General features: G+C 60.1%; 1 pseudogene; it reads right to left on the bottom strand.

Moving 5' to 3' along the window:
• Nucleotides 1–1,015: 1,015 nt before the first annotated feature.
• Nucleotides 1,016–3,125, bottom strand: LOC147990310 (uncharacterized; annotated as a pseudogene).
• Nucleotides 3,126–7,091: the final 3,966 nt, after the last annotated feature.

Genomic DNA, 7,091 nt, shown 5'->3' with positions numbered 1-7,091 from the left:
GTCCTCGCCGAGGCTCGGCTCGGGAGGGGCGCGCAACGACCAGGTCCGAGGGACCTGGCGGGGTGGCGTACGCTTGGGCGTGACCCGAGCGCAGCCCCCGTGCCCAGCCCCCTCGCGCGGCTCTCCCGATGGGAGGCGTTGCGATGAGGCCAGACACCGAGCCCGGAGGCTCCCTGAGGTTGATATGGCCGTGAGGCCGCCCTCAGTTGTTTATCACCAGGACGGACCATGGCGCTTCCGCACTTTCATGGGCATAGCCGCTCCTCGGCAGTGTCGACTGCCAGCGCGGAGCATGGTGCTTCCACTGGTACGTGGGAGGGGACTCCCTACTGCGGAGAGCCCCTGGGGCGTGTATAGCCCCGCCCTGACACATGGCTTGCACGATAGGGCTAGACAAGGTGTGTTTGGGCACTCATGATCCAGCGCGGGACTCACGAGGCCCTACCTCAAGGCGGGTTGCGTCTGGTCTTGATTCTTGTTCGCTGTGGTGGTCCTGCGAGGTGGTTAGACAACCTGCGCCGAACGAATCTCCCGAGGTTATCGCGTGAGAAAGCCAAGCACTAACGGCCCCAGGAGGTGACGTGAACGGGGCTGGCCCGCCAGACAGAGCTCGGCCGCTGGATTTATCAATGTTGCAGGGACGGGCCCGAGCACAGACGTCGTGCCTAACCCTCTCACGCGAAGGGTCCTGAAGAAAGACGACCGGCGTGCGGCTCCTACGATGGGAGACAATCAAGCAGGCGATAGTCATAGGTAGATAAAGCATGGAAAGCAAACTAGCTTAGGTAAATGCATGAACGATACGTCCCACTGGGTCAGGCCCGAGGGGCGCCCCCAGCAAGGTAAGCTAAAGATAAACAAGAAGGGATAAATTCCATAGGGACGGACCCACATAGCCTGGGAATAATGCAGCCCCCTAGGCGCTCCCAAGTAAATGAACTTGGAAAATGTCACCTGGTTCCGTTGATGAAGGGGCGTTGGGGCAGTTGAAGGTACGCGGCGAAGGGGTTGCCCCTCACGAGCCACCGAGGCCCTGAGCCTCGGGAGGCTCCAGCGGTCCAGGAGCTTCCTTGAGGACCGTCGCCATCTCCGCCAGGACTGCGTGGTGCCTGGCCTGCTGACCCTCCATGACGCTCTGCAGGTTGCGCTGGAAGGCAGTAGCCACGCTTGGTAGGACGAATGGTATACGAACGTAGCTGTAAGGTGGACCTTTGCAGCGCCCAACATGTGAAGGCCAGAAGCGCTCCTGAGATGCGGCTCGGTTGAGCCCTGGTATGTCGATGCAGATGCACAGCTCACCACCCTCGCCTGCGCGGGGAGCAACACCAGGTTGGCGGCGGTCACCGCGTATTGCTCGTGCTTCCTGAAGCTCTTGAGATACCTTGGTGATGAACTCCTGAGCACCGGGCGCTCCTTGCCCAGTGTCCTCCTTAGGGAGACGTGCCACGAAATACGCCTCCAAGTGGTGCCCGAGCACCTCCCTCGTGACGTTGGCAAGGTCTGAGGCCCTCCAGAAGAGAGCCCCCGAGCCCTGTCCGAGGAGGGCGCCGGGTGCGCCTTCCAATGTGACAGAGGGAGGCACCCCTGGTGCGGGCATTGATCCTGACGAGGTGCCACTTGCGGCGCTGCCCTCTTGAGGTCCGTCATGGAGTAGCTTCTTCTTCTTCTTGGGGACGACCTCTGGAGGGTACCGAGCTACATTGTTGCCGGGGTCTTCGATTGACACTGCTTGGAAGGCGTGCTCGAGGGAGCACACCGCATCTCTTTCTTCATAGGGACTGTGATGATCCTGCCGCTTCCTGGCATCTTGAGGACGTTGTAGCTGTGGTGCGTCACAACCATGAACTTGGCCAGGGCCGGATACCCGAGGATGGCATTGTATGGTAGATGGATGTGGGCGATGTCGAAGTCGATGAGCTCGATGCGGTAGTTGTCGCGCTGTCCGAAGGTGACGGGGAGGCGGACCTGCCCGATCGGGGTGGTGGAGCCATCGGTCACTCCTGAGAAAGGCTTGGTGGGCTGAAGCGGATCATACGACACTGGAGGTTGTCGAACATGTGGACGGACAGGACGTTGAGCCTTGCTCCACCATCGATGAGAGTCTTGGTAACTTGCACGTTGCTAATGACTGGTGAATAGAGCATCAGGAGGGTGCCGGCGGTAGCCGCGCACTTGAGCTGATCTGCCGAGCTAAACATGATGGCGCACTTGGACCATCTGAGCGGGCGCGTGGGCTCAAGCTTGGGGAGGACTGCATTCACTTCACGAGCGAACTGTTTGAATATACATTGTGAGGCTGGGGCTTGAGCTCCGCCCAAGATGCAGGCGATGGCACGCGGCTCCTGGAAGCCCCCAGCCCCCTCGTCCTGATGGTGGTCGTCATTCCTTCTTGGTGGTGGCGATAGTGGAGGGAGACCGGCGTTGCCCTGAGGACGATCCTCACGAGGCTGATCCCTCCAGGCGCCCTCGCGAGACTGATCCTGCCAACGGTCCTCACGAGGCCGGTCGCACCACTCTTGGCGCGGGCCACGGTCATCCCAGCGTCCGCCACCACGTCCTCCTCCTCGGCCATAGCCCCAGTCGTTGCGCTTGGGGCGTCGACCGAAGCGTCCTTCTCGCATGGCTCTAAGCTCTTGACAGTCGCTGGTGTTGTGGCTATGCAGGTTATGGAAGGCGCAGAATGGTCGGCTACTCTTGGATGACTCGGGTAGTTCCCTGCCGCGCTTTGTGTCCGGCTCCGCCGCGAGCACGGTTGCTCCCTTGCACTTCACGTCTTTGGCCTTGGCTTTCTTCTCCTCCGGGTCCGCAGCCAGGAGCTCGAGGAGGGAGAGGCGCCCCTCCTCAGCTCTTGCGCACTTGGTCACCAGGTTGAACAACTCCAGAGACTTGCACATCTCCTCGTCGATGGCGAGCTCCTCGTTCATCTTGACGTCGCGGACGCCATCAGAGAACGTGGAGATGATGGCCTCGTCCGTCACCTTGGGGATCTTGAGGTGAACGTTGTTGAAGCGCTGGATGTACTTCTAGAGGGTCTCTCCTGGTTGTTGCTTGACGCGGCGTAGATCACCCGCAGCTGGTGGGCGGTCGCGAGTGCCCTGGAAGTTGGCAACGAAACGGTCACGCATATCGTTCCAGGAGGAGATCGAGCCTGGAGGTAGGTTCTGGAGTCGGGAGCGGGCACCATCCTTGAGAGCCATGGGGAACCAGTTCGCCATGACTTTCTCGTCGCCGTTGGCCGCCTCGATGCTCAACTCGTAGAGCTGCAGGAACTCCGCGGGGTCGGGGTGCCGTCATAGCGAGGAGGCAGATCCGGCTTGAACTTTCTCACACAAGTGACGCTACGCAGCTCTGGGGTGAAGGCGCAGCAGCCTACCGTGGTCACCGAGACTCTGCGCTAGTGGAGAACTTGTCCATGATGGTGTTCGCGCACCGCCGCAGCAGGTGGCACGCGGTCTTGCCGTGGTGGCGCAGGGAGCGCGGGGGCGTTTTCTCATGGCTGAGGGACTTCTTGGCAGCTTCTTTCTTCTAGCGTGGGCGCCAGACGCGGCAGGTCACGCTGTGGGGCCGCGCGCCTGGGCGCTAAGACTCCGTATTGGGGCAGAGGTGGTGGAAGCGCTACATGGGCCACGCCGCCCACGGCTGGCGAAGGGCGAGGTAGTGAGAGGGACGACATAGGGGAGCCCCCTGCGGTGCTGACAAGCTCGGCGATGCGGTCGAGCCAGTCCTCGTAGAGGTCGTCGACGGGGCGGTAGCGCAGGAGCTCGCGCGCCGTGCACAGAGCGGCCTTCGCCTCCACGGGAGCGCGACAAGCGTGGGATGATGATCCGACCGGGGTCAGCGATGGAGTGGCGGTGCGGCCATCCCGCCGCACCGAGGGATGCAGCGAGGATGCTTGCTGCTCGTTCCCTGCCGGGCCGGTGGCGGCGTTGGCGGCAGGCGACGGATAACGACGGGGTGGCCCGCCGACGGGAGCCATCTGAGAAATGCGGGTGGCGAGGGCAGCCCGGCGCTCAGCGCGAGCGCAGCGTGCGTCCGCCATGGAGACGATGAAGCAACGGGATGCGGAGCGACGGAAGGGAAGCTCTAGTACACCCCTACCTGGCGCGCCAAATGTCGGATCTCTGGTTCCGGCAAAACCCTCAAGGTTCGAACACTGGGGTGCGCGAGAATATCTCCCCCTACTGATCCACGTCCTAGCTTCGCTAAGATCTCACGGGCTAACTTGACGAACTCCGAACACAAGGACACAAGATTTATACTGGTTCGGGCCATGTTGTGGTGTAATACCCTACTCCAGTGTGGTGTGGTGGATTGCCTCTTGGGCTGAGGATGAACAGTACAAGGGGAAGAACAGCCTCCTGAGGCGAGGTGTTCTTGTGCTTGGTGGGTGTGAGGATGACCTGAGTGAGTTCCAAACCTGTCCCTCGATTAGTTCCCCCTTTTCTATGGTGGTGGCTAGTCCTATTTATAGAGGCCCTTGTCCTCTCCCCAAATATTGAGCGGGAAGGGAGCCAACAACGGCCAATTTGAAAGGGAACAGCTAGTACAGCTTATCCTGACAAAAGCAGTCTTCGCCTGCAAAAGGCTCTGGTGGTGACGCCGCCTTGGGCTCCATGGTGACCTCCGTCTTGCCGTCATGCTGGTCATGGTCTCGTTGCACTGATATGGAAACCTTAGCTTGATGCCTCAGTACTCGGCGCCTGCGCTTGCTTCCTTAGCATCAAAGAGGAAACAAGGACACTGTGCGCACTGGCGCCCGCCTGTCGCCTGCCTGATCTTGATCGTCATGGCTCACGTCATTGAAACCTCGCGAGGTTTGCCTTGCCTTGAACTCTCCGCCCCTCGCGAGCCAGCCTGGTGAGGCCGCTCCTGAGGAGGCCTTGTGTCATCCGCCTCGCGAGGCTTGGCCCCTCGTGAGGGTCTTGAGTGCTTGTTGGTGAAGATGGGCTGTACGGGCCCGTTCGTAGAGCCGCACCGTGGGCCCTAGGCAGGCAAGTCTAGGGACCCACATTCCCGGAATGCCGACAACGATGGCGACGGATTCCCCTCTTCGGAGCACCGAATGAACTCCAGATCAGCCCTCCCGAGAGAGATTAGGGCTTGGCGGCGACTCCGTATCGTAAAACGCAATGAATCCTTCTCTTTGATTTTTTTCTCCCCGAACTGAATATATGGAGTTGGAGTTGAGGTCGGTGGAGCACCAGGGGGCCCACGAGGCAAGGGGCGCGCGCCCAGGGGGTAGGCGCGCCCCCACCCTCACGGACAGGGTGTGGCCCCCCTGGCCTTGATTCTTTTGCTAGTATTTTTTATATATTCCAAAAATATTCTCTGTTGATTTTCAGGTCATTCCAAGAACTTTTATTTTTGCACAAAAATAACACCATGGCCATTCTGCTGAAAAGAACGTCAGTACGGGTTAGTTCCATTCAAATCATGCAAGTTAGAGTCCAAAACAAGGGCAAAAGTGTTTGGAAAAGTAGATACGTTGGAGACGTATGACGGCTCCTCCACGATCTTCTTCAAAGTCTCTAACGAAGAAGGCCGCCGCTTGGAGTGCTGCCCTGAAGGGGGTCACGAGGACGGCGCAGCGGCCAACGTCGAGCCTGCCGCTGGCCTTGCTAGCAACTCCTCCAGCAGCAACGGTGACTCCTGGTGGTCCCGCGATTCTCCCAAGCTCGACGAGCCTCCGGAGACAAGCGACGACAGCTACGTGCCCCCGAGCTCTTGCCGCGCCCTGAGCAAGGCCGCAACATCCGGCCGCCGCTGTCGTCGGCTTCTCATGGCCCACTATTGATGATGGCGCCGGCCGCGCTGGCGCATGTAGATAGGGTCCCTAAAAAATCCCTTCTTTTGTTCCCTGCGAGGAATCAAGCCGGACCCAGTGGGGGCGTGTAAAGGGTCTGTAATGTCTTTTGTTGATATTATCCTTATTATGAAAATTTGTGAACGCATGTCCTGCCTCGGCTCGGTCTCCCCTTTCCAACCCCATGGTAGCTTGGTGCTCTACGCCGACAGGTCCCGGTCCCCAGGCAGGCGGCAGCCATCACTGGTATGCCAGGTCGCGATGCCGTGGTCAAGGCCAGGAGGTGAGCGGCCCAAGGTCCAGTAAGAGCTCCTGAGGCGTGATGCTCAAGAGGTCCCCTTTTAGCATGCAAGCAGCTACCTAAAGGTGGGAAAGGGAGGCGACGCCACCACAGCAGGGCTGCGAGAGGTGGGAATCTTATGCCATTGCGCTTGGCCGACTCGGGCGCGAGACTTATCTTCATAGTTCGTAATTGTTTCCTTGTGCTGCGCCAGACTCGTGTGCCGATGGTCGTAGTGCAGCCAGGTTAGGCCCGTGCAAGCCTCCCCCTCTTCTCCATGCTCTTCGATGTGCTCTACGTCCTCAGGTCCCGGCCCTCGGGCGAGCTCAGCCGCCGCTGGTATGCCAGGTCGATGCCATGGTCAAGGCCAGGGGGTGAGGGCTGGAGAGCCAATAAGAGCTCCTGAGTCATGATGCTCAGGAGCCCCCCTTTTAATGCGCAAGAGAATTGCATGGGAGAAGAGGGAGCCCGCGGTACCGCCCACTGTTGTCCTCAGGAGGTTCCTGCAGGTTAGCATGAGGAGGGACACAAATTGCCGCTATGATTGCTGGTCTGCCACTCGTCGCTCCGCCAGAAGGTGAAGGCACTGAGGGCCTGGTGAGGTGATGTGCGCGGGCGTGCCGTGAGCCAGAACTCAACCGCTTAGATTTGTCAGCGTTGCAGGGACGGGCCCGAGCACAAGCGTCGTGCCGACATGAGTGGCTCCCGTGGTGGGTGATAATCAAGCAGGTAATGACCATAAATAACTCATGCATGGAAAGCAAACTAGCTTAGGTAAATTCAAGAACGATACATGCCACTGGGTCGGACCCTCGTGATGTTGGCCAGGTCTGAGGCCCTCCAGAAGAGAGCCCCCGAGCCCTGCCCGAGGAGGGCACCGGGCACGCCTTCCTATGCGAGGGAGGTAGGCACCCCTAGTGTGGGCACCGATCCTGAGGTGGCGCCGCTAGAGGAGCCGCTCCCCTGAGGCCCTGTGCGGAGTAGCTTCTTCTTCTTGGGGATGGCCTC

Source organism: Triticum urartu, chromosome 1A, assembly GCF_056163025.1.
Source record: "Triticum urartu cultivar PI428250 chromosome 1A, HENAU_Tu73, whole genome shotgun sequence".
Lineage (NCBI taxonomy): Eukaryota > Viridiplantae > Streptophyta > Magnoliopsida > Poales > Poaceae > Triticum > Triticum urartu.
This window is presented reverse-complemented; position numbering and strand designations above follow the sequence as displayed.